Here is a 27,563-nt window from a genome sequence, read left to right on the forward strand (position 1 = left end):
GGATGTTCTCTTGATAAGTGTGTGAATTTGACAATTTTCCTGTCCTGCTTAAGCTTTGGAAATGTAACGAGTACTTTTGGGTGTCATGGAAAATGTATGGAGTAAAAAGTTGTAAAAAATCTTTAGGAATGTAGTGAAGTAAAAGTTGTCAAAAATCTAAATAGTAAAGAAAAGTACAGATAACCAAAAAACGACAGTACAGATAACCATAATACTTTAAAATATTTTTACTTAAGTACTTTGCACCATTGTCTTTTAGCAGGACAATAACCTAAAAGACAAGGCCAAATATACAGTTGAAGTCGGAAGTTTACATACACCTTAGCCAAATACATTTAAACTCAGTTTTTCACAATTCCTGACATTTTAATCCTAGTCAAAATTCCCTGTCTTAGGTCAGTTACGATCACCACTTTATTTTAAGAATGTGTTATGTCAGAATGATAGTGGAGAGAATGATTTATTTCAGCTTTTATTTCTTTCATCTTATTCCCAGTGGGTCAGAAGTTTACATACAGTCAATTAGTATTTGGTAGCATTGCCATTAAATTGTTTAACTTAGGTCAAACGTTTCGGGTAGCCTTCCACAAGCTTCCCACAATAAGTTCAATGAATTTTGGCTCATTCCTCCTGACAGAGCTGGTGTAACTGAGTCAGTTTGTAGGCCTCCTTGCTCGCACATGCTTTTTCAGTTCTGCCCACAAATTTTCTATAGGATTGAGGTCAGGGCTTTGTGATGGCCACTTCAATACCTTGACTTTGTTGTCCTTAAGCCATTTTGCCACGACTTTGGAAGTATGCTTGGGGTCATTGTCCATTTGGAAGACCCATTTGTGACCAAGCTTTAACTTCCTGACTGATGTCTTGAGATGTTGCTTCAATATATCCACATCATTTTCCTTCCTCGTGATGCCATCTATTTTGTGAAGTGTACAAGACCCTCCTGCAGCAAAGCACCCCCACAACATGATGCTGCCACCCCCGTGTTTCACGGCTTGCAAGCCTCCCCCTTTTTCCTCCAAACATAATGATGGTCATTATGGCCAAATAGTTATATTTTTGTTTCATCAGACCAGAGGACATTTCTCCAAAAGGTATGATCTTTGTCCCCATGTGCAGTTGCAAACCGTAGTCTGGCTTTTTATGGTGGTTTTGGAGCAGTGGCTTCTTCCTTGCTGAGCGGCCTTTCAGGTTATGACAATATAGGACTCGTTTTACTGTGGATATAGATACCTTTGTACCTGTTTCCTCCAGCATCTTCACAAGGTCCTTTGCTGTTGTTCTGGGAATGATTTGCACTTTTCGCACCAAAGTACGTTCATCTCTAGGAGACAGAACACGTATTATTCCTGAGCGGTATGACGGCTGCGTGGTCCCATGGTGTTTATACTTGCATACTATTGTTTGTACAGATGAACGTGGTACCTTCAGGCATTTGGAAATTGCTCCCAAGGATGAATCTGACTTGTGAAGGTCTACAATTTTTTTTTATAGGTCTTGGCTGATTTCTTTTGATATTCCTATGATATCAAGCAAAGAGGCACTGAGTTTGAATGTAGGTCTTGAAATACATCCACAGGTACACCTCCAATTGACTCAAATTATGTTGATTAGCTTGTTATGGCTCTAGAAGCTTCTGATATCATTTTCTGGAATTTTCCAAGCTGTTTAAAGGCACAGTCAACTTAGTGTATGTAAACTTCTGACCTACTGGAATTGTGATACAGTGAATTATAAGTGAAATAATCTATGTAAACAATTGTTGGAAAAATTACTTGTGTCATGCACAAAGTAGATGTCCTAACTGACTTGCCAAAACTATAGTTCGTTAACAATACATTTGTGGAGTGGTTGAAAAGCGAGTTTTAATGACTCCAATATCAGTGTATGTAAACTTCCGACTTCAACTGTTTGTCTCGGCTCGGTGCATGCATGCTCAGGCTGCCCTCGCTCTAATCAGTTTGTGTGCGGGAATAGGGGACGGCTGGCGCTGTTTCCCTAATAGTCCGTGGCACAGGTTCTCTTGACAATCATGTAGCATTTTTTTAGGGGGCTTGGAGATTCATATAATTACTTCCTCTCCCGGGGGCGCCGTACCTTGTCTGAGTTGTGGGACGTGGAGATGGATTGGGTTGTTGGTTGGGTTAAATGTCTCACGGCTCCTGTGCACTCTGTCACTAGTTACTGGAGGCTACTTGAAGAGAGAGGGTGACTAGGTTCTGTGGGCATCCCTTCGCCACCGATGTCTGCCTTGGTTAAGCAAAGCTTGCCTCTCTTCCCAGACTTATCGATACAGACGTATCGATGATTTGGTCCTACATAGACTTTCGAGACCAGGCTAGCTAACAAGCGCTGCATAGCGTGCTAGCCAGGTTAGCTAACTTGGTTCACGGAGATCGTTCGCCTGTTGTCGGGGTCCCGGTCCCGTTCTGTTGTTCCAGGTACACGGGCAGGTTTGGCACCCTCGGCCCCTGAGAGGTCCAATCTGATGGCTAGAGGTTTATTGCGGAACGTCATTGCTGCTATTCAGTTCGCAATAATTTTGGATGGTCTGTGTGAGGCCCCCTTTGGAACCACTGGAGGCTGTGGATCTGAAGATCCTCTCCTACATGACAACCCTGCTTGTGGCTTTGGCTTTGGCTAAAAGCTTTGGGTACTCCATCCGTTATCCATACACCCTTCTTGTACCCAGTTCGCCCCTGGCGACTCTTAAGGTGACGTTGCTTTTTGTCCGTGTTGCTAATCCAGCTATCTAGGTAGTGGTTCTCTCACTGGATTGTGGAGGCTATCTCCCTGATGTATGGCAGCAGGGTGCAAGGGATACCCAGCGTTGTACACGCCCACTCCACCATTTACATTTTAGTCATTTAGCAGAAGCTCCTATCCAAAGCGACTTACAGGAGCAATTAGGGTTAAGTGCCTTGCTCAAGAGCACATTGACAGATCTTTCACCTAGTCAGCGAGGAGATTTGAACCAGAAACCTTTCGGTTATTGGTCCAACACTCTTAACCGCTAGGCTACCTGCCGCCAGAGGTCTGGCACCGTCTTGGGTTGACTGTAGGGGATTTTTGTGCTGCGGTGAGTTGGGCATTACCACACACTTTTGTGAGGTTTTATCGCTTGGATGTCACTGCTCCCAGTGTAGCCCACAGTGTGCTACAGCTGGGAAAAGTGAAGGTCACTAGGCACCGCGCTATGTGCGCAATACCCAGACTGCTGCATCTTGCGGGGTCATGTCTAGGTGGTCTACCATGGGCCGTTTCATTTAGTATTCTTTGGGGTTGGCTTGGGGCGGGATTCCATTTCTCCATAGTATATTGTACCAAAGTTGACTGACTGAAAGGGAACGTAAATGTTATGACTATAACTACTGTTCCCTGAAGGAAGGAAACAAGGGACAACACCTTTTCGGCCCCGCACTGCCCGATCCTTGGCTCAGTGAAGTGCGGTATTATATTGAAGGAATTAATCACGAGAATTAGACTTCCCCATAGTATATTTGACCTCCTTCAGGGAACAGTAGTTATAGTCATAACATTACGTTTTCCTAATGGCTATGCTGATTGAGAATATTGCTTGTCCCTTGTGACTGTGTGTGTGTGTGTGTGAGCCAGCACTTCATCTTGCATTCCTAGTTTTAATTGTTTATTTACGTGGCTGTTAGCTGCCCAGTCAAACTCATTTCATCAGCAGTTTAAAAAGGAGGTTGGCTAGAGAATAACAATGCTGGGTGGGGATCCTAAAGCTTACTAAAAGCTCTATGGAGACGCAAGATTCGGAGCGTAGCGCAGTGTTGCAATGTCGTTTTTCGTCACTAAGAGGGTGGCTCCTTATAATACACTCTGGCATTCAACATACTTTTTTACTACCTGAAAAGACATGCCGTATCATTCCTTCCACAGCCGTGGGGGCAATGTTGTCGCTTGGTTCCTTGATATGATCTATATAATTTGCTTTGATAACTAAATATAATCTCAGGAATGTTCAAACAGTAAACAAAGAACCCACTGAAAAAGCTATTTGGTTTAGAAGTAAAAACTAGTGATTACAACCTATTGTGAAATGGTAGAACCTGCCAACTAGCTAGCCATGTGCTTTTTCCTCCATGACTAAAACATGATGATGTTCTATTTTTAGCTGATATGGGAATGAATACACAAGCAGCAATCCAACTGGGATAGTGTTTTAGGTTACACCGGCAACTGTAAAAATATTAGGTAGGGCATATTTTTTATTATTAATCTAATTATGTCACATGGATATGTGGGAAGCTAAAAAGGCTAGCTAGCGTGCTATGTTTTTAGCCAGGCTAAAACCAGATAGCCAGGCTGCCAGCTAGATACTGCCATAGACTTTAAAACCAGTATATATTGATAGCGCTGATGTCATCCACGTATTGATATGAAAAACTCCCGATGCCACATGAAGCCAGAATTTTAAGCGTGCCATATAGCTGAATAAGGGTGAATGGCACAAAAACATTGCCAAGGATCATGGTGAATGTAGCTGTAACTAGCAAAGGATCATGGTCGATGTAGTCCTTTTCATCCTGCCTGAGAGCCTCCTCGTAGCCTGCCGGTCCGTTATTGGGCTGTGTCAGCATGTGGTCCTGTGTGACGAAAAATGTAGTAGTCAGAATGGATCACTACTGAATTAAATAGATGTGTAACAAACCGTGGGGATGGAACTTGATCATAATAAACGAAAGCTAGAGCCCAAAACAGCCGCCTAAACATTTTTTGTTTGGCCGTTCTGGCGATCGTAATTTACAGTTCATATAAGGAAATCAGTCAATTGAAAAAAATGTATTATCAAATGAATGGGAACAGATATGCATCTTTTGGTCACAGATACCTTTTTTTTTTTAAACGTAGGGGCGTGGATCAGAAAACCAGTCAGTATCTGGTGGGACCACCATTTTCCTGATGAAGCGCGACACATCTCCTTCGCATAGAGTTGATCAGGCTATTGAATGTGACCTGAGGAATGTTGTCCCACTCCTCTTCAATGGCTGTGCGAAGTTGCTGGATATTGTCACGCACTGAAATACGCTTTCGGTTGTGAGGCCGGTTGGACGTACTGCCAAATTCTCTGAAACGACTTTGGAGGTGGCTTATGGTAGAGAAATTAACATTAAATTCTCTTGCAATAGCTCTGGTGGACATTCCTGCAGTCAGCATGCCAATCGCATGCTCCTTCAAAACTTGAGACATCTGTGGCATTGTGTTGTGTGACACAACTGCACATTTTATAGTGGCCTTTTATTGTCCCCAGCACAAGATGCACCTGTGTAATGATCATGCTATTTAATCAGGTTCTTGATATGCCACACCTGTCAGATGGATGGATTATCTTGGCAAAGGAGAAATGCTCACTAACAGGGATATAAACAAATTTGTGCTCAACATTTGAGAGAAATACATTTTTGTGCGTATGGAACAACTCGGGGATCTTTTATTTCAGGTCATGAAACATGAGACCAACACTTTACATGTTGTGTTTATATTTCTGTTCAGTTATCTAGGGCAGATCAGGGCTTTTGGCACTGTTAGGTTGCTACGCAGTAGCCGACCAGCAGAGCTCATGACTTCAAGCCCCAGACCAGACACTGGGGGCTGGTTACTACTAGCAAGTGAAAGCGACTCTTCTATGTTTTTACCAAATGTGGGAAAAGAAAAAAAAAACGTGGCTGTCGCCCCCTTGCGAATGGAAGTAGTACTGGCGAGGATATCATGTTACCAAAAGGTGTATCCTGCTCCAAAATTCCCACTCCACCCAGACGCGTAGATCAATGAAGTGAAGATTGTTGTAACCCATAGGCTACTCTAATTGTTATATCTTTACTGGAACAGCATTTTCATATAAAAATGACATTCTATCCACATGTATCAAAGTTGCAACTTACGTTATTTACAGTAACTGGTGTTTTAACTCCTCTTCTCACACCTTTGGATAGAACTTTGAATAATAGTAGAATGTTGATTTGTGAAACAGTGCTCTGTATATTATGAGTGCAAGGGAGGATCTTAGTGGTTGATCCGAGCAATGTTTGCACTCAGATTCCCCCTCCTGGTTGTCATGGTGAGAAAGACTCCCCTGCACCCTCGCTGTAGTCAGGAGTCTCCCTTTTTCTCTTTTCTATCTTTCTACCTCTTCCTCTCTCCTTCCCCACTCTTAATAGTGCTCAATATCTCTTCCCAACTGTGATGTAACTAAACCACCTCATATAAAATGTGACATTTTGTCCATTGATCAGACCTATTTTGATACAGCCAAGCCATGATAATATTGGTGAGGAAATGGTGCCGCAACAGAGTGGTGGCACAACAAACCAGGCATGATGATTCCACATCAATGCCAGTTAGTGAACTCAACAAAGCATTACCTAGAGCAGTCAATTATTCAAGGGCTTCCCACTGAAAACACAACAGAATAGAAAACACCTAACAGGTCCCAGTTTGTTCTAGGGTAGACAAACCGTGGTGTTGGGGTTTTTACAGTGCTCTCTGTATCCCAGGACCCAATCACCTGAACTGGGATGTATGATGGGTGACATCCCCTGGTTTGCTGGATAAGTGGAGTAAGTGCAAAGGGTGGTGGTGGGGGTTTGGCTGGATTTCACTTTTTCACTGCCATGTTTTACATCCAATTTCAGTGTATAGGCTGCTGGTTTCCATGGTGATGATGGCCATTCATTTTGCAGAAGTCGGTCCAAACTGTTTATGGAATGGGTGACTGGGGGTGGGGAGGTCACATCTTTGAAAGGAAGAAAAACACATACGTCTTGTCGTCCACACGTTAACTGTGACCGCTGGACAAGATGAGAGCAAAGGGACTGTTTCTCAGTTGTATTTATACGAGTGTGAAAATGCACCTTCCAGACAAGTGTGTGTGTGTGTGTGTGTGTGTGTGGAGAGAAATACTTTCTAGAATGGTCCTTCTGCCTGAGGAGAGTTAACAGATGGGAATGGTGGGAGCGTCACTCCAGAAAACACTTTGACACGCTGCCCTCAATGGGAGAGAGGTATCCCACAGTCTATGTCCAATAACATATATTTACATATCGAATGACATATCATCATTTCATAGGACCTCTGTGTCCAATAACATCAACTGCATGTTGAAAATGGTTATTGTAGACATTTAGCCTACAATATACATTTTCATCTACTACATGTTGAAAATTTAGCATTTAGACATATACATTCACATTTACATGTTGGTTACTGTACATGTCAGTCATACAGTGCAAGTATTGAATATGGACGTAATGCATACCCTATGACATCACTTAGACATCAGTTAGGCACATATGAATAGGTAGTCTCACCGATAGTCCCAATGTAATGTAACAACGTTATCTAGTCCACTCTACATCACTATATAAGAGCCAATTTATGCTTGATCCGATAAATGTGATCGGAGGCGTCGTATGGAGGGTGTGACGCAATTGCCAACACAATTGCAGAGCCTCAGGAGGCACGCAGAGGCCACCTTGAGCTCTATACCACATCACTGTGCGCCTCTCAAATGTTGGAACAATTCGGAGGGCTCAGTATAGCTCTGCATTGACATGATTGGCTGATGGTAGGTGGGGGCATGATGGTAGCTGTGTTCGTATACTGATACTAACCGCACTAACCATACTATTTGTGACATCAATTGAGAATATAAAATGCTTATTGGTCATAGTATGTTAGTATGCCAAAAGCTCCAGGATGTCATACTACATTCGGCAAAATACGAAATATACAAACAGTGGACACTATTTATGTGCTTTTAGGGCCTATAATGCAATTCTTCTGAAAATTGGCATGGCTTCACATCGTCTTCAGATTTTAAGAATATGGGGGAAAATATGCAGTCGAACGAGAGCGGATACAAATTCGTTGTTTTAACTAATTATGACAAATGTTAAGAAAATTTTGATGACTTTTCAAATAAGTTACCGTATACTTTATGTTGGCTGACAATTTGTTAGCTACGCTATCCTTACAAACCACATACCAGTACATACTGCTGTAATGATATGCTATGTTAGCTAGCTACCTAACGTTAGTTGGCAACTAATACATCAAACTTGCCAGTATATTAACTATATGCTATCTAACTAACAACCCAACTTGATTATTCCAGTCATGCTTAGCTAAATGGTATAGTCGTTGTGCGTTCTCAATGGACATTCGGGTGCTTTCGTAAATTCACTCTATCTACTCCGATTTCAGCGCACTCTCATCTGAGTGTACCAGAGTGCAGAATAACTGATGAATTTACGAATGCTCAACACCCGTTGAATATGGCCAGTGTCAGTAAACGTTTATTGATTTTTTTTATTTCACATTTATTTAACTAGGTAGGCCAGTTGAGAACAAGTTCTCATTTACAACTGCGACCTGGCCAAGATAAAGCAAAGCAGTTCGACACATACAACAACACAGAGTTACACATGGAATAAACAAACATACAATCAATAATACAGTAGGAAAAGTCTATATACAGTGTGTGCAAATGAGGTAAGATAAGGGAGGTAAGGCAATAAATATATTATCCACATATTCAAAGTCAGAACCATCCAGAGTAGTGATGCTGGATGGGTGGGCAGGTGCGAGCAGCGATGGTTGAAGAGCATGCATTTAGTTTTACTTGCATTTAAGATCAGTTGGAGGCCACGGAAGGAGAGTTGTATGGCATTGAAGCTCGTCTGGAGGTTAGTTAACACAGTTGGCAAAAAAAGTGCAATTAAATTGTTGCCAGCAGCACAGTTACATTTAACAACGCTCTGGATAACATGAATTCTGCCTACGGCGAGTAAAATGGTCAGAGTGAGGTGTTCTCTCATTTGTGTCTGGAAGTAGCTAGCAAGTTAGCTTGAGTGCTTGACTGCTGTTGTAAGGTCAGAAAGCTCGAATCAACCTTACTCCTCTGGTAGAGCATCCAGTGTGCTCTGGACAAGTGTGCTCTGAATTTTCGAACGCCCAGAGTGCACCCTGGCACTCCAGATTGAATTTAAGAACACACCCGAAGTTGTAAAATGTCTAGCTAGTAATTTGTTATGGTAACAAGCTAGCAAGAGGTTGCATAGCAACAGCATCAACTTCCAGTAGACAGGCGAAGCACTAGTGCTCACAACTGGAAGAATACGAGAGAAACAGTTTGTTTGCGTATACTAAAATGAACTTATAGTTTGTAGTATATACTCTTTCAGTATGTAGTATACAGTATGTTAGAATGGGTATTCGAACACAGCTAAACTCTTCCATGACAACTGCCCCTTGAAGCGAGAGAGGTATGAATGCCCTGACTTCTGCAGAGGCCGTATCACCATAAATGCTGCACGGCCAATGCAGAATGACCAATGAAGTGCCTTTATGAACTGCTAACAGTCGTTAACTGGCGCTACTGTGGAAGACACCTATGCCTGACAGGAGGTATCAGATACCGGTTGTCAGGTGCACGTTCCTTTATCGAATTATCTCTCTCTCTCTCTCCAGTCTCTCGCTCTCTTTCGCTTTAGGTGCCTACCTATCCTCATCAGCTTGCTGAGCGTAAAAGTAGCGCTTGGTGTCTGTCGCCGCGTATTAAATTACATCACGCTTCAGAGTTCCTCTCCGGGAGCACGAGCTCGAACACTCCTGTCCCTTCATCTTCCTCCTCCTCCTCCTTCCTACCTCAGCCAACGTCCACAGAGCAACACCGACTTTGAGAGGAAGTTTCCCCGCCACTATTGAGGATTGTGGGCGGAGGTGAAACGGAATAAAACATTGTTCCTTAAAGGACCGGGTAAAACCTTCAAGGTAAGGCTGCTTTGTTTGTTAACTTTTATTTTATTTTTTTTAAGTTTAGCCTATCTCTTTTGGTAAACACCGAGCACTCGCTGTTTGTGCAGTGGACAGGTGTTCTCCAGTTATTCGTCGCGGGTATGGAGTAGAAGCCCAACAGGCACCAACAGGGCTGGCTGGTTGGGATAATGGAGGCAATAGGCATTTGTCATCCTGACGTAGCCTAGTTTTTGCATGTTAAATGTTAACCATTTCGAGTTAAATAGGCAACTGGAATGCACTGTTTATTCAGAGGTTGATTCTGAGACAGGGTGCACTTTGCAGCATATTTTCAGTCATAAGTCCTATTCACAATTAATTCTCTCCCAGTATGTAACTTTGACAGTGATACACACACATATATACACACACACACACACAGTGTCGTGTATTCATGGTTGCCAAGGGAAGCCAGGCTTCACAAAAAATTGACCAAGAAAAAATAAAAATACATAAAATAATGTATCTTTCCTCTCTGTGTTTCATAATTTTCCTTAAATTCACAAGAGGCTGACTGTATCTCACTAGAGAAAGCATCCAGGCGAGCGAAACCCCTCTGTCTCTCTATGTGTAAGCCATCTATCTGACGCTGTCTAGTCCAAACGAGTATGACATTGTTGCTGCCATAGTATTGAAGGCAAGGGAAACCAGTGAGCATTTGGCCTCCCTTGATGAAAAAATTATAAACATTTGCCGATCAGCATTGAGCTCAACTGTGAATGGCCTTGGCGCACCAACAAAAAGAGTCAAGGGAAGCCAGCTTGGATTTTGGTTTCACTCCTATCAAATCCAATTTGGAGCATACATCATTGACAAAAAAACTTGATTTGTTTCTTGTTGTGTTGTTGTTCTCCGGTGGCTAGCTAGCTAGATAAAATTATCCCTTTTCTAAATTAGCCATGGATGTAGATAGGGATTTGGACTTGTGGTTTTATTTAGTTCTCCGTACTGGCCAATGATTATAATGGCGATTCTGATCCAACCATTAATCAGGGTTGGTAAGTAACTGTAATCCATTACATGTAAGGGATTACAAAAAACGAACTAATCTGTTACATTACCAGCAAATATATTGTAATCAGATAACAGATACTTTTGAAAAATTTGATTACCTCTTGGATTACTTTTGAATTCAGAAAGGATGTTTGTGAAAAATAAGTATTTGACACTTCTCTGTTTTCTCAATGACATTCAAATCAGCATTGAAAAAAGATGCAAGTTTAAGTTTGTTCCACCTGAGCGAGTCTGACCACAAGTCAGAGACCATTATGATGACACCAAATGTGTTTGATCAATCGCGGGAAAAGAGCAAGAATAGGCTTTTGTAGGCTACAGTCCAAGCTATGTCTTCCAATGGTGCGACTGCTGTCGGCATACAAAGATTATCCAACGCTTGGAGGTAAGGATGACATCAGTGGTGTAGTCTATGGCGATACGGATATCACTTATTATTGATATCTACCTAGCGCGTTGATGTGAATCACACTGCTGCTCTCTCATTTAGCTGTTTGCGCCTTGTTGTGGATGTTTGTGTATTTGAACCCAATAATAGTTGATTTTCAAGAAGTTTAAGCTGCCTATCAATCATTGTTTTTTAAACCAGTGGACAGCCAGTGAGAAATGCGCTCTTGCAACAGCTGCATAGTGCGGATCCCAGCCTATGGAATAAAAGTGGGGCTTTTATTGCTCAATCTAATTCATGCTGATAAAATAAATTAATCCATAGGCCTAATGGACACATGCTCAAACGAGCACAATTTTGATAGACTTAAAGGGGCAATCTGTAGTTGCTACATCCATTTTTGGACTTATAAATATAGAATTTTTATATCATGCATGGTCAGTCCTTGCATCCATAGCTCTGTCTATTAATCTGTGAGTGGTTACATTTCTCCAGGCCCATCCCTCAGCTTTTTACCAAAACAGAGGCGGGGTGACATTTTGTTATTGTTTTATCTGTGATTTTGCCCTTTAAACAGCTGCATATTATCAAATATCAAAGTGTCATCAACAAAATGGTAAATAATAGGCCTATAGCAAATGCAGCATATGGCATTCATTTTTCACATGAAAATAGCACTTTTCAGTAATGCTCAAAGCATGCCATTCCATGTGTGCAGCATTTACTTTTCAACTCGAATCAATGAGCCCAATCAGTCCTCCATGACAACAAAATCATAAACAACAGAGTAGGGCTGGCTAATACGTCTGTAGTTGTTGGGTTAGGCTCAGGTAAAACAATGGCTAATCTATACTTCCATATTTCAAAGTCCTATTCTTGAAGATCAAGGGGTATAAGATTTATTGGAATGACTGGAATTCTGACAGACTTTGGTTTTTAATGTAAAGATAATTTAATCGTATTATTATATGTAGTAGAAAGCGATGGGTTAGAAGAAGCCTACATAACAAACCCATAAAGTAAAATTTTACATCCACATATGGCCAGCTACGTACATTTTTACATTGATTTATCCTGCAATAGATGTGGTTCAATTGATAACATACATTTTTGTCTTCTTCTAATACCTCTTTAGGGGAAAGTAATCTAAAAGTAACTGAGTAATAAGATTACGTTACTGAGTTTGGAAAATCCAAAAGCCATTCATTCATACATTGTTATGCACCTGGCCTGAGAGGATGGAAGTTCAATATGTAGCTAGATGTAGAAGCCTAATGTTAACTAGCTCTCGTTACCCATGAATGGAAGTTAGGCTAGCAAGCATTTTAGCCAGGTAGACTAGGACAACAAAAAATAAAAGCGTGTTCTGTATGACAGTGACAGACCATTTCATCAACATGAAAGAGAGGAGGATGGCATTGGCATGTTTTTCTACTTGCATAATGTGCACGCACAAATAAATCAGAACCATGGACATCATATTTATCTTACGTTGATTGGACTGTATTGTTTTTGGTATTTTTTAGTTGTCACTGTATTAGACTAAGCATAGGTGATTTGATGTTGAAGTTGAAATGGTGCTGGAATAGTGGAGGCAGCTCCTGTTGTCTTTGCAACTTGTAGTAACTCTGTGGTTCTAAATCGATAGTTGTTTAGTGGCACGAAAATGCCGGAAACATTAACTTGCTTTTCCATGCTGTAGGTCATGTAACCCTGTCTTTTACTGTACATGCAATATCCTTTGTGGACTTCTCTGGACAGAGAATGCTATACAGTTTTAAACAAAGCTGTAGTTGAATTTATTCTGCCACGGTGTCTTCTTATTGTCTCGGCCTTTAGACCTATAATATACACTACCGTTCAAATGTTTGGGGTCACTTAGAAATGTCCTTGTTTTTGAAAGAAAAGCAATTTTTTTTTTGCCCATTTAACATAACATTGATCGGAAACACAGTGTAGACTTTGTTAATGTTGTAAATGACTATTGTAGCTGGAAACGGCAGATTTTCTTTTTAAATATATTTTTTTATGGAATATTTACATAGGCATACAGAGGCCCATTATCAACAACCATCACTCCTGTCTTCCAATGGCACGTTGTGTTAGCTAATCCAAGTTTACCATTTTAAAAGGCTAATTGATCATTAGAAAACCCTTTTGCAATTGTTAGCACAGCTGAAAACTGCTAGTGGTGTTTAATGAAGCAATAAAACTGGCCTTCTTTAGACTAGTTGAGTATCTGGAGCATCAGCATTTGTGGGTTTGATTACAGGCTCAAAATGTACAGAAACAAAGACCTTTCTTCTGAAACTCGTCAGTTTATTCTTGTTCTGAGAAATGAAGGCTATTCCATGCCAGAAATTGCCAAGAAACTAAGGATCTCGTACAATGCTGTGTACTACTCCCTTCACAGAACAGTGCAACTGGCTCTAACCAGAATAGAAAGAGGAGTGGGAGGCCCTGGTGCACAACTGAGCAAGAGGACAAGTACATTAGAGTGTGTAGTTTGAGAAACAGATGCCTCACAAGTCTTCAACTGGCAGCTTCATTAAATAGTACCTGCAAAACACCAAACTCAACATCAACAGTGAAGAGGCGACTCCGGGATGCTGGCCTTCTAGGCAGAGTTGCAAAGAAAAAGCCATATCTCAGACTGGCCAATAAGAAGAAAAGATTAAGATGGGCAAAAGAACACACACTGGACAGAGGAACTCTGCCTAGAAGGCCAGAATCCCGGAGTCGCCTCCTCACTGTTGATGTTGAGATGGTTGTTTTGCGGGTACTATTTACTGAAGATGCCAGTGTATCACGGTCGCAAGGAATATGAATGAACAGGTTATAGAGAAAACAACGGATTTATCCCAACACACATTGGTTGCAATGTGGCTTTTTTGGCGGGGTTGAGGGGGTGGCTTGGTTTCCCCAGTTATTTTACCCATGCACCGCTACTGCACACACACACTAGACGAGAGCATTGAAAACCAATTAGGTTACATAGCTGCCTACTGCTGTTCACTCATCCATTTGCTGCTGTTGCTCAGTCATTTAACCTTTTTTTTAATGTCTCAATTAGCTGTGCGCCACAACCCAGTTGTTGATGTTAATTTCTCCACTCTTTCAATCTCACTCATGAGAACTTGAGAGCACTGTGCCTCTGTGGGTGTGTCCCCGCAGGTGTGTGTGTGCCCATCCCATTCCCACCTCTCTCACACAGTTTATGTGATCTGTGACTGACCTATTATTACAGGAGCTCATCAATGATTCTTACCTGTCTAATTTACACAAACGTGTAGGAGGGCCTCCTCCTCATTCACAGTGCCTTGCAAAAGTATTTATCCCCCTTGGCGTTTTTCCTATTTTGTTGCATTACAACCTGTAATTCAAATAGATTTTTATTTGGATTTCATGTAATAGACATACACAAAATAGTCCAAATTGGTGAAGTGTAATGGAAAAAATAACTTGTTTAAAAATAAACAATAAAATTATAAATGGAAAAATGGTGCGTGCATATGTATTCACCGCCTTTGCTATGAAGCCCCTAAATAAGATCTGGTGCAACCATTAACCTTCAGAAGTCATATAATTAGTTAGATTGCACACAGGTGGACTTTATTTAAGTGTCACATGATCTCAGTATATAAACACCTGTTCTGAAAGGCCCCAGAGTCTGCAACACCGCTAAGCAAGGGACACCACCAAGCAAGAGGCACCATGAAGACCAAGGAGTTCTCCAAACAGGTCAGGGACAAAGTTGTGGAGAAGTACAGATCAGGGTTGAGATAAAAAAAAAAATATCCAAAACTTTGAACATCCCACGGAGCACCATTAAATCCATTATTAAAAAAATGGAAAGAATATGGCACCATTACAAACCTGCCAAGAGAGGGCCACCCACCAAAACTCATGGACCAGGCAAGGAGGGCATTAAATAGAGGAGCAACAAAGAGACCAAAGATAACCCTGAAGGAGATGCAAAGCTCCACAGCGGAGATTGGAGTATCTGTCCATAGGACCACTTTAAACCATACACTCCACAGAGCTGGGCTTTATGGAAGAGTGGCCAGAAAAAAACCAACGCGTTTGGTGTTCACCAAAAGGCATGTGGGAGACTCCCAAACATATGGAAGAAAGTAACCTGGTCAGATAAGAATAAAATCTAGCTTTTTGGCCATCACGGAAAACGCTATGTCTGGCGCAAACCCAACACCTCTTCACCCTGAGAACACCATCACCACAGTGAAACATGGTGGTGGCAGCATCATGCTGTGGGGATGTTTTTCATCGGCAGGAACTGGGAAACTGGTCAGAATTGAAGGAATGATGAATGGCGCTAAATATAGGGAAATTCTTGAGGGAAACCTGTATCAGTCTTCCAGAGATTTGAGACTGGGATGAAGGGTCACCTTGCAGCAGGACAATGACCCTACGCATACTGCTAAAGCAACACTGGAGTGGTTTAAGGGGAAACATTTAAATGTCTTGGAATGGCCTAGTCAAAGCCCAAACCTCAATCCAATTGAGAATCTGTGGTATGTCTTAAAGATTGCTGTACACCAGCAGAACCCATCCAACTTGAAGGAGCTGGAGCAGTTTTGCCTTGAAGAATGGGCAACAAAGGTGGTAGGCATGTTGTGTAAATCAAATGATACAAACCCCCCAAAAATCTATTTTAATTCTAGGTTGTAAGGCAACAAAATATGAAAAATGCCAAAGGGTGTGAATACTTTCACAAGCTATTGTACATAGAAAATGACCTGTCAATTTTACAGGCTGTACCTGCTAGCTTTGTCTGCACTGTCAATGTGTTGGCTTCTTTCTACCCCTCCTTTCATTTGTCACAAACAGCACAACTTTAAATGCCCCTAGTTAATTGCTCTGGATTTGGACCCAACTCATCTCTTCCCCATTATGTTTCTCTGATGCGTTTCTTCATCATCACTTCTTGTATATAGCCCGGGCACCAGTCTGAGTTATCATTCCACTCCTTGTCGCTCTTTGTAATGCCAATTGCCAAACATTACATGTTTTCATGACACAGAGTACAGAAAAACAGGTTCTGGATTTCAGGCCATCTTGTATAGGCTGTGAAGCTATGTCTTATAAGCCCTAAATTGCCTCCAATAAAGGCACCATTCAGGATCCTTTAGTAAAGGTCAATCATGGTCTTGTGAGAATAATAAAGCATCAGGAAGATAAGGAGAATTAGCCCATCTTTCTGATGCTAATATTGTCATACCAAGGAGGGTTCGGTCCAAATCAGTTGGTATTTCAAATCAAATTGTGTTGGTCACATACACATGATTAGCAGATGTTATTGCGAGAATAGTGAAATGCTGGTGCTTCTAGTTCTGACAATGCAGTAATATCTAACAGTAATCTAGCAATTCCAAAACAACTACACACAAATCTAAGTAAAGGGATGGAATAAGAATATATACTGTACATATAAATATATGGATGAGCGATGACCGAGCGCCATAGGCAAGATTTCTGTATAAATTAGTCATAGAATTTGATCTTCATCTTAGTCACAACAGTAGACAAACACAGTGTGCTTAAACTAATAACACACAAATTATTGTATGTGTCTTGTCTATATTGAATACATACTTTTTCCAACCTACACTGAATGTTTAAATTATGTGAACCCCTAGGCTAATGGCTTTTCCAAAAACTAATTGGAGACAGGAGTCAATGAGACGAGATTAGAGATGTTGGTTAAAGCTGCCCTGCCCTATAAAAAACACTCACAAAATGTAAGTTGCTATTCACAAGAAGCATTGCCTGATGTGAACCATGCCTCGAACAAAATAGATCTCAGAAGACCTAAGATTAAGAATTGTTGGCTTGTATAAAGCTGGAAAGGGTTACAAAAGTATCTCTAAAAGCCTTGATGTTCATCAATCCACGGTAAGACAAATTGTCTATACTGTTGCTACTCTCCATAGGACTGGCTGTCCTGCAAAGATGACTGCAAGAGCACAGCGCAGAATGCTCAATGAGGTTAAGGAGAATCCTAGAGTGTCAGCTAAAGACTTATATAAATCTCTGGAACATGCTAACATCTCTGTTGACGAATCTACGATACGTAAAACACTAAACAAGAATGCTGTTCATGGGAGGACACCACGGAAGAAACCACTGCTGTCTTAAAAGAAAAACATTGCTGCACGTCTGAAGTTTGCAAATACACGTTCATAATACACGTTATTATACATATCAATACAAAAAAAGCAAAACACAATCATAAAAAACAGGCACATTCTTCAGTAAAAAGATTCCCTAACAACCATCTGAAATGCTTCAGAGGTACCAATTTCTCAAATTTTAAAGTTTATTGTAGATCATTCCACATTTTCTTTTAAGGTGCAAGGAAATTAAAGGCCGATTTACCTTACTCTCTAGACAATAAAGGAGTCTTCAGAGTTAACCCCATCCTGTGAACGGGTTTGATTACTTGTCATTTTAAATCTTAACAGTGATATTAGGTCAGAAGTTTGTGGAACATGGCTTTGTAAACGAAGAGAGCATAATGATGTGACTTCGAAGAGATCTAGCCAACCTTTTGGTAGTGTATAAAGTGATGAGGAATAAAACTGTCTCCTGTGATAAAACAAAGGGCTCTATGAAAAACGGCATCCATGGGTTTAAGAGTAAAGGCAGCTGCACTTTGTTGAATAGTATCACCTTAATCAAGAACAGGTAGAAAGGTTGACTGCACAATCTAATTCCTGCTGACTTGAGAGAGACAATAGCTGTTTCTGTCAAAAAAGTCCACTTTAAATATTAGTTTATTAAAAAGCTCAGTCGTATGTTTTTTTAAAACAATAAACCATTGTCGATCCAAATACCAAGTTATTTGTATGCAGGAACTCATTTGATTATAGAATCATCCGATGAGTAAAGATGTAATCCATCTGAGACAATCTTACGAGAACTTGAAAACAACATATATTTAGTTTTGCCCGTATTAAGTATGAGTTTTAAATCAGTAAGGGCTTCTTGCACAACTGCAAAATCAGACTGTAGCCGTTCACAGCCAGGTCAGCAATCGGGGCAATTTCATACGTAATAGTATCATCCGATTTCTTTTTTTTACAGATTGACTAAAAGCGTTTAAATAAATGGTGAAAAGAACAGGTCCTACTTAATGCGGGCAAGACTAAATACATGCTGTTCTCACAAGAATGTTTCGGATGGACTACATATTTATTCATTTGATGGTTCTCCCGAGTACGTCTTTAGTGTCAATGTAGATGGCTGCTAAGAAGAGGGCAGATTGGGGGAAGAGGGATGAAAGAGAGATTGAACAGAATGTTAACAGTTGATGTTACTCTTCAATAACACAAACCCCAAAGCAAATCAGGGGGAGGAAAATAGGTTTATTCAAATCATAGATGTTATGCTGAGAGGTAGATGGTTGTTCCTTCCCTGTCTTCAGAGATTCTCTCTAGTGATTCTCTCCTGTGGTTCTCTCCAGTGAACAAAGGGACAGGATGTAGTTTATAACCCAGCCCTAGCCTGTGGTTGACTAATTACAATTCCTTGCAGTAAAACTGGGCCAATGGCCAAATAACATGTATCCTATTTCAGGCTCACTGTATAGACACATTCCTCCGATGTCTCTGACCCAGCGATTTTGTGTGTCCTACCACTTCGCGGATTAGCCGTTGTTGCGCCTAAATTTTTCCACTTCACAATAACTGCACTTACAATTAACCAGGGGAGCTCTAGCAGGGCAGACATTTTTACAAACCAAGTTGTTGGAAAAGTGGCATCCTATGTCCTCCACGTTGAAGGTCACTGAGCTCTTCAGTAAGGCCATTCTACTGCCAATGTTTGTCTATGGAGATTGCATGGCGGTGTCCTCGATTTTATACACCTGTCAGCAACGGGTCTGGCTGAAATGACCGAAACCACTAATTTGAAGGGGTGTCCACATACTTTTGTGTATATTGTGTACGTGTGTGTGTGTGCCTGTGTGTGTGTGTGTGTGTCTCTTCACAGTCCCCACTGTTCCATACATTGCATTTGTATCTGTTTTTTAAAATCTGATTATACTGCTTGCATCACCTGATGTGGAATAGCGTTCCATGTAGTCATGGCTCTATGTAATACTGTATACCTCCCATAGTCTGTTCTGGACTTGGGGACTGTGAAGAGACCTCTGGTGGCGTGTCTTGTGGGGTATGCATGGGTGTCTGAGCTGTGTGCAAGTAGTTCAAATGGACAGCTCGGTGCATTCAACATGCCAATACTTCTCACAAATACAAGTAGTGATGAAATCAATCACTCCTCTACCAGCCAGTTGAGATTGACATGCATATTATTAATGTTAACTCTCTGTGTACATTTAAGGGCCAGCCCTGCTGCCTTGTTCTGGGCCAATTGTAATATTTGTGGCACCTGACCACACAACTGGACAGTAGTCCAGGTGCAACCAAACTAGGGCCTGTAGGACCTTTGTTGATAGCGTTGTAGTGAAGGCAGAGCAGCGCTTTATTATGGACAGTCCTCTCCACATCTTAGCTACTGTTGCGTCTATGTTTTTACCATGAAATCCAGGGTTACTACAAGCAGTTTAGTCTCCTCAACTTGCACAATTTCAACATTATTCATTACAGGATTTAGTTGAGGTTTAGGGTTCAGTGAATGATTTGTCCCAAATATAATGCTTTTAGTTTTGAAATATTTAGGACTAACTTATTTCTTGCCACCCATTCTGAAACTGACTGCAGGTCTTTGTTAACTGTTGCAGTGATTTCACTTGGTAGCTGATGTGTTGTCCCACAGAGGTTGACACACAGAGGTTGACACACAAAGGCAGGTCATTAGTAAAGATTGAAAAAAGGAAGGGGCCTAGACAGCTGCCCTGGGGAATGCCTGACTCTACCTGAATTATATTGTAAAGGCTTCCATAAAATAAAATCATCTGTGTTCTGTTAGACAGGTAACTCTCGATCCACAATATAGCAGGGGATGTAAAGCCTTATCACATACGTTTTGCCAGCAGCAGATGAGCGATAATGTCTAAATGGAGAGATTTGGAGATGCTTCCGGCACAACAACCCATTCCAGTGCCATTGAAACAAAACTCTGACTAAACATTGATGAGGAATCAGATAAGGAATCAGTTGAATGTCAATCTTGGGAGAACATGGCTTGAACCATGCTGTAATTGATTTGTTTGGATTTGGTTTGCTGGCGGCAGATGGTGCAATCTCTTTACTGAAGCCTAGGTTTCCATGGTTCTTTTACCACCACCAAGGGAGGATCAGAGTGCCTTACTCATGGCCAATGATTTCGCCAATGAATGCAAAGTGAAACAAACAATACAACTCTATGCACAAGGACTACTTTTAAACCTCTTAAGGATCTTCCCCTTTTTTTCAATTTTCGCCTAAAATGACACATACCCAAATCGAACTGCCTGTAGCTAAGGCCCTGAAGCAAGGATATGCATATTCTTGGTACCATTTGAAAGGAAACACTTTGAAGTTTGTGGAAATGTGAAAGGAATGTAGGAGAATATAACATAATAGATCTGGTGAAAGATAATACAAAGAAAAACCGATGGCAGCAGTGTATGTCCAACATTTTAGACTGATCCGATGAACCATTGCATTTCTGTTCAAAATGTTGTATGAAGACTGCCCAAATGTGCCTAATTTGTTTATTAATAACTTTTCATGTTTATAACTGCACTCTCCTCAAACAATAGCATGGTATTATTTCACTGTAATAGCTACTGTAAATTGGACAGTGCAGTTAGATTAACAGGAATGTAAGCTTTCTGCCAAAATCAGATATGTCTATGTCCTGGGAAATGTTCTTGTTAATTACAACCTCATGCTATTCGCATTAGCTTACGTTAGCTTAACAGAGTTAGCTTAATAGAGTTGTATGGTTTGTTTAACCTCTTGGCGTTCCCCTAGGATAGGGGGCGCTACAGCGATTTTTGAAAAAAAATCGTGCCCATTTTAAACGGCCTCCTACTCAAACTCAGAAGCTAGGATATGCATATAATTAATACTTGTGGATAGAAAACACCCTAAAGTTTCTAAAACTGTTTGAATGGTGTCTGTGAGTATAACAGAACTCATATGGCAGTCAAAACCCCGAGACAGATCGAAACAGGAAGTGGAATTCTGAATTGCGAACTCAACTTCATCACGTTGCCTATTAATCACACCGTGAGCTATGGTTCATTGAGCACTTCCTATTGCTTCCACTGGATGTCCCCAGTCTTTACAAAGTGATTTGAGTCTCCTACTGTGAAAACTGACAGAATGACACGCTGTGGAACGTGGTCACACGGAGAGGGCCATCACCATTATGACGCCGGCGCCCCTGGGTACCCTCCCCTTTCGAAACGTTTTGAAACACAATGCAATCGTCCCCCTCAAATCTTATTGGAGCTCTCGTTGAAAAAGGCCCTACAGATTTATGTTATACAACGTTTGACATATTTGAACGAACCTAAATAAGAAAAAAATGCATTTTGTTGAAAGAGTAGCCCCGCGCACGTTGGAACTTTTGGTTCAGCCTTCAGAACGCGCTAACAACAACAAGCTAATGGAACATAAAGGATGAACTTTTTCGAACAAAAATACATTTGTTGTGGACCTGGGATTCCTGGAAGTGCCTAAGGATAAAGATAATCAAATGTAAGGGATTATTGACAATAGTATACAAGACTAGATTTGATATGCGATTGTTCCAAGATGACTAGCCTATTGCTATTGCTAGCCTATTGTTCTGAGTATCGCATCCCCTTTTATCGCAAAGTGTGATTACCCAGTAAAGTTATTTTTAAATCTGGCATTACCGGTGCTTTCAAGAGATATTCATCTATAAATCTTAGAATGACAATATTACATTTTAAAAATGTTTTCGAATAGTAATTTAGTAAATTGTAGCGCTGTTTCATCGGATGCATTTGAGGGAAAATAGTTAGTCAACGTTACGCACCGATGTAAAATGCTGTTTTTATATATAAATATGAACTTTATCGAACAAAAGAATGCATGCATTGTGTAACATGATGTCCTAGGTGTGTCATCTGATGAAGATTGTCAAAGGTTAGTGCTGCATTTAGCTGTTTTTTGGTTATTTGTGATGCATGTGGTTGGTCGGAAAATGGCTATGTGGCTACTTTTACGATATACTCCTCTAACATAATCTAATGTTTTGCTTTTGCCGTAAAGCCTTTTTGAAATCGGACAACGTGGTTCGATTCAGGAGAGGTGTATCTATAAAACGATATAATTTGAAAAAAAATGTGAAAATAAAAAAAAAATTAAATTTTGTTATGCTAATGGAGATATGATTTTTCGCTGGATGTCGGACGGAGGCCGCACAGGGGTTAACTTTGCAATCATAGGGTTTTGTTTACATTTGAAAATGAAAAATTTGTTTCAGTGTTAGTCTCTTACTGTGGAATTTCCCACACACGTTCTTTTCTATCAACTCCTACTTTCTCTGTTTTCTTTACTCTGGTGTTCCTAGAACCACCTATCTGGACTGCTATACACTACTATAGTAGGCTACCATACTACACAGCCTTTATACGTTCTGACTGTTGGCGGAAACAACGTACTACATTTTAATGCACAGTGACCCATTTTCCAGTTTTTTCTGTCAGTGGATTCATAATTCATATATCCTCTTGTTTCGCTGGGGTGTGTGTACGCGTGCATGTGTTCCATATACTGTAATATAATCAGTGGCAATTTCACCACAGGCTCAGAGGAATGGGGAAAGCTTTGTGTGCAACCCCGAGACTTGGGAGCATAAATCTAGTGTTCCCACGATGTGAAATAAGACGGTGTGTGAGCGGAGAAAATGACAGAGATTCCTCCAGACCCCCAAAAGCAGCCATTATAATGAGTCAGAGGGCCTTTTAAGAAGCCAATTATCCCTAATGAGCTACTGTTTCTGGCCACCCTGGGGAGAGGCCAAAACACTGCTATACACACACACACACACACACACACACACACACACACACACACACACACACACACACACACACACACACACACACACACACACACACACACACACACACTGCTACACACACATATACACACACACACACAACCACTTCTCTCAATCACACACAATCTAACACACACAAACACACACTCATATGCTTGCAGGGTTGCCTGCCCCAGTGAGTCCTCCCAATTTCCTGTCACTAGGAGACGGTTGTCGGGTCCGTGGTGGCCAAGGCGACAGATATTGATCCAAAGATGATCACTGCGTTTGATCTAGGAAGGCGATTTCGTTTCAGTGGAACAGGATGAGGGTCCTCTAACCTCCCACACTGCTGTCTCCCCTTCTGTGGGTGGGTGGATAAGAGAATCCAAGTCTCCTTAGATGACTGTCATCTTTGTCTGGTGGCATCCTAAGACACCCAACTGTCAGCACATTCTGGGAATAAGGTAGAAGTTGTTTCCCCTAATCGTAAGTTCGACTATTTTCTAGGGCTGGGAATTGCCAGGGACCTCCCAATATGATATTATCACGATACTTAGGTGCCGATACGATATCTATTGCAGTTGTCACGATTCTGAATGTATTGCCATTCGATATAATATGTTCCGAACATATTTCTCACTATATCTCTGCTGCAGAGAGACAAGAGACAGCATGAGAAAACAAGCTTTGATCAGTCAGGAAAATAAGTGCTGAAAACATGAAAACTATTTACAAAGAAGATGGAGAACAAGCCATAGGATGAAAAATATCAGAGCTTTGGAGAAGGTACAGCCGACTAGCACTAGCTAAAGCTACCAACACTAGCACATTTTTGTGTGTGTATATATGTGTGTGTGTGTGTGTGTGTGTGTGTGTGTGTTTGTGTACAAATCAATACTTAATAGAGATAAATAGTAATGGTGTCTTTTTGTAGGAACTAACTCCGCCATGGTTCATTGGAGAATAAAAAGAAAACGGAATAATACTTCTAGTTGAATGCTAGGCTTAGTTCTCAATAATAACACAGCATGTATTTGTATACATTTTCATAAACACAGAAATATGCAGCATTATGCATTAAACAGGATGTAAGTAATTCCCCAAACCATGACAAGATCAAATGCACTGAACAGATATCCATGTTGTTATCAAGAAGATTCCTAAATCTCATTAAAATGATCATCCCTACAAAATATCATCATGAATTGAATGCCAAATATGTTGTGAGTAATTTTACTTACAGACAATGCTTCTACAAAATGATAGCAAGGAGGATGGGGTTTCATAATGTCTGCAGCTCCACAATGTGACTTTCACCATTTTGGAACGTTAACAATACTTCTTCTACAGGATTTAGCACATTAAATGAACAACACAGGACAGTGGCCCCCAAGTAGTCAACACGAGAGCCTAAACAAACTCAAACCCAACTACAGGGGCCAGAACACGCCTGGTATCTATCTGTACAGTGCCTTGCAAAAGTATTCATCCCCCTTGGTGCTTTTCCTATTTTGTTCCTTTACAACCTGTAATTTAAATTGATTTTTATTTGGATTTCATGTAATGGACATACACAAAATAGTCTAAATTGGTGAAGTGACATTAGAAATATAACTTTTTTAAATTTCAAGAAATAGAGGTGAAAAGTGGTGGGTGCATATGTATTCACCCCCTTTGCTATGAATCCCCTAAATAAGATCTGGTACAACCAATTACCTTCAGAAATCACATAATTAGATTGCACACAGGTGGACTTCATTTAACTAAGTGTCATATGATCTCAGTATATATACACCTGTTCTGAAAGGCCCCAGAGTCTTCAACACCACTAAGCAAGGGGCACCACCAAGCAAGTGAGTATCTGTCCATAGGACCACTTTATGCTGTACACTCCACAGAGCTAGGCTTTACAGAAGAGTGACAGGAAAAAGACATTGCTTAAAGAACAAAATAAGCAAATGCGTTTGGTGTTCACCAAAAGGCACGTGGAAGACTCCGCAAACATATGGAAGAAGGTACTCTGGTCAGATGAGACTAAAATTGAGCTTTTTGGCCATTAAGTAAAACTCTATGTCTGGTGCAAACCCAACACCTCTCATCACCCCGAGAGCACCATCCCCACAGTGAAGCATGGTGGTGGCAGCATCATGCTGTGGGGGATGTTTTTCACCGGCAGGGACTGGGAAACTGGTCAGAATTGAAGGAATGATGAATGGTGCTAAATATAGGAAAATTCTCGAGGGAAACCTGTATCAGTCTTGTAAGGATGCCACCATTAACTATTAAGACTATGCAGGTTAGAACTTCAATGTTACTTATCAGTCTCAGGAGAGAGGAGTAGGACAGCCTCTGAGACTGGATGTAGGAAGGTCTTGCATGACCTCTCCCTTGCTGTCTTGACTTTGACCTTTCTCACCTTTCCATCTCTGCCGGGAAAGGTCTTTATGACGATGTCCATGGGCCAGTTGTTTATTTTTGCTTGGCCGTCTTTCAGCACCACGATGTCTCCTGGCTGAAGGTTGGGCTTCTCATTTTGCCACATCCGATGACTGCAGGGAAGGAAGATATTCTTTCTTTCAACGGTGCCAGGTGTCGGCAAGGCTTTGTACTTGTCTCCATTGATGGCTGAAGCGGTCTTTCTCGTTAAAATCCCCTTGTGGGGGGGGGGGGGGGGGATGGCAGCGACCTTTTGGGTGAGTAGTGTCGCTGGTGTCAAGATGAGGGGGGAGTCTGGATCCGTAGACACAGGAACCAGTGAACGAGCATTCACAATGGCTGAGACTTCTGCTATAAATGTGGTCAAGACTTTGTGAGTAAGCTTGGATGGACCCACCTTCAGCAACATGAAATCCAGGATGCGCCTCATGATTCCAAACATTCTTTCCCAGCTGCCTCCCATGTGAGACGAGTGCGGTGGGTTGAAGACCCAAGTACACCCTTGTCACTCTGAACGGACTCCATCTTTAGCTCTCTGCAAGCCCTGATGAAGTTTATCCCACAGTCGGGCCTGATTTGTTTGGCTTGTCCTCTGATTGAAAATAACCGCTGCAGAGCATTTATGAAGCTCGAGGAGTCCATTGACTCAATGACTTCAACCTGTATGGCCCTGGTGCTCATACATGTGAACAGCACAGCCCAGCGCTTACTCCTTGCTAGGCCACCTCTGGTGCGACGTGCTGTAACCATCCATGGCCCAAACACATCCAACCCAACGAAGGAGACGGGAGGGTCAGTGCTAAGGTGATCCACGGGCAGGTCAGACATCTTCTTAGATTCCATCTTCCAACGTAGTCTTCTATCAATGCGTCATTTAATGTGGTGTTTCCCACCAATGACCCACAGACCAGCTTCTCTCTAAGCACCCTCAGTGAAGTGGCGCCCTTGATGGTGGATCTGCTCGTGGTGGTGGCAGATGAGTAGAGTAGTGACATGGCTCCTTCCAGGGAGGATGAGAGGGTTGATTTCATCTTGGGCCAAGATTTGCTTGGGACAGGCGTCCTCCAATCCTCAGTAGGCCTGCATCATCGAATTGGGGGCACAGACTGAAGAGTGGGCTCTGCTTAGGAATGGCTTTACCTTCTCTGACGCATTCCATTTCCTCTTGAAAGGTGCTGTGTTGCAGACTGCGTATTATGATGGTCTTGGCCTGATCCAGGTCCTCGATGGAGCAAGGTTTGTCACAGATGTTCCACCCTTTGTTTGAAGGAGTGCATAAGCCAAGTTGTTGTATGTGTCAGTGCTCGCCAGCTTGAGAACCTCTCAAAGCACTTGAGGTCGAACTTCTTACTGGAGACGACGGTGGCATGCCAAGTAACTTGGGGGCGGATCTTGACGTTGGATCCGGAGTCAACCAAGTCGAAAGGTGTCTGAGGGGTTTCTGGCTCTGCTGACCTGAGCAAGGAAGCTGGTCCTGTCAACCATGTGCTGTGAGTCATGCTTCCTGCAGGAACTGATCTCAAGGCATGATCAGCAGGGTTCTGGTCAGTAGGAATGTTCTTCTGGGTCAGTTGATCTCCTGATACGCTGCACCCTGTTGTTTACATGCACATAGTATCATCTGGAGTCGTTGTGAATCTAACCCAGGACTACTTTGCTGTCGGAGTAGAATGTGACAGCGTCAAGTTGGCTATCAATGTGCTAGGCTGAGTAGTACACCAAGCAGACTGTTGTTCATGTTGGGACCGGTAAGCAGGAAGTTGTTCAGCGATACCCTGTGGTGCTGGAGTAAAATACCATTCTTATCTGTCCGGATTTTTGTGGATGATACACCCCAAAGATTGGAAGATACCAGCAATCTTCATCTGCTTGTAAGAGTGGAGTGATTTCAGCGTGCTCATTCTCGAAGATCTTGCGCATA

At 41.6% G+C, this 27,563-nt stretch overlaps 1 protein-coding gene across 1 annotated transcript in view; it reads left to right on the top strand.

The window, feature by feature from the left end:
* Positions 1-9,499: 9,499 nt before the first annotated feature.
* Positions 9,500-27,563, top strand: part of LOC115167600 (SH3 and multiple ankyrin repeat domains protein 2-like) — a 236,447-nt gene continuing 218,383 nt past the window's right edge. Inside the window, exon 1 of the mRNA XM_029722187.1 lies at positions 9,500-9,795. The gene's annotated coding sequence lies outside the window, so the exon portion shown is untranslated. The remainder of the gene's footprint in view (positions 9,796-27,563) is intronic.

Source organism: Salmo trutta, chromosome 29 (genome assembly GCF_901001165.1).
Source record: "Salmo trutta chromosome 29, fSalTru1.1, whole genome shotgun sequence".
NCBI lineage: Eukaryota > Metazoa > Chordata > Actinopteri > Salmoniformes > Salmonidae > Salmo > Salmo trutta.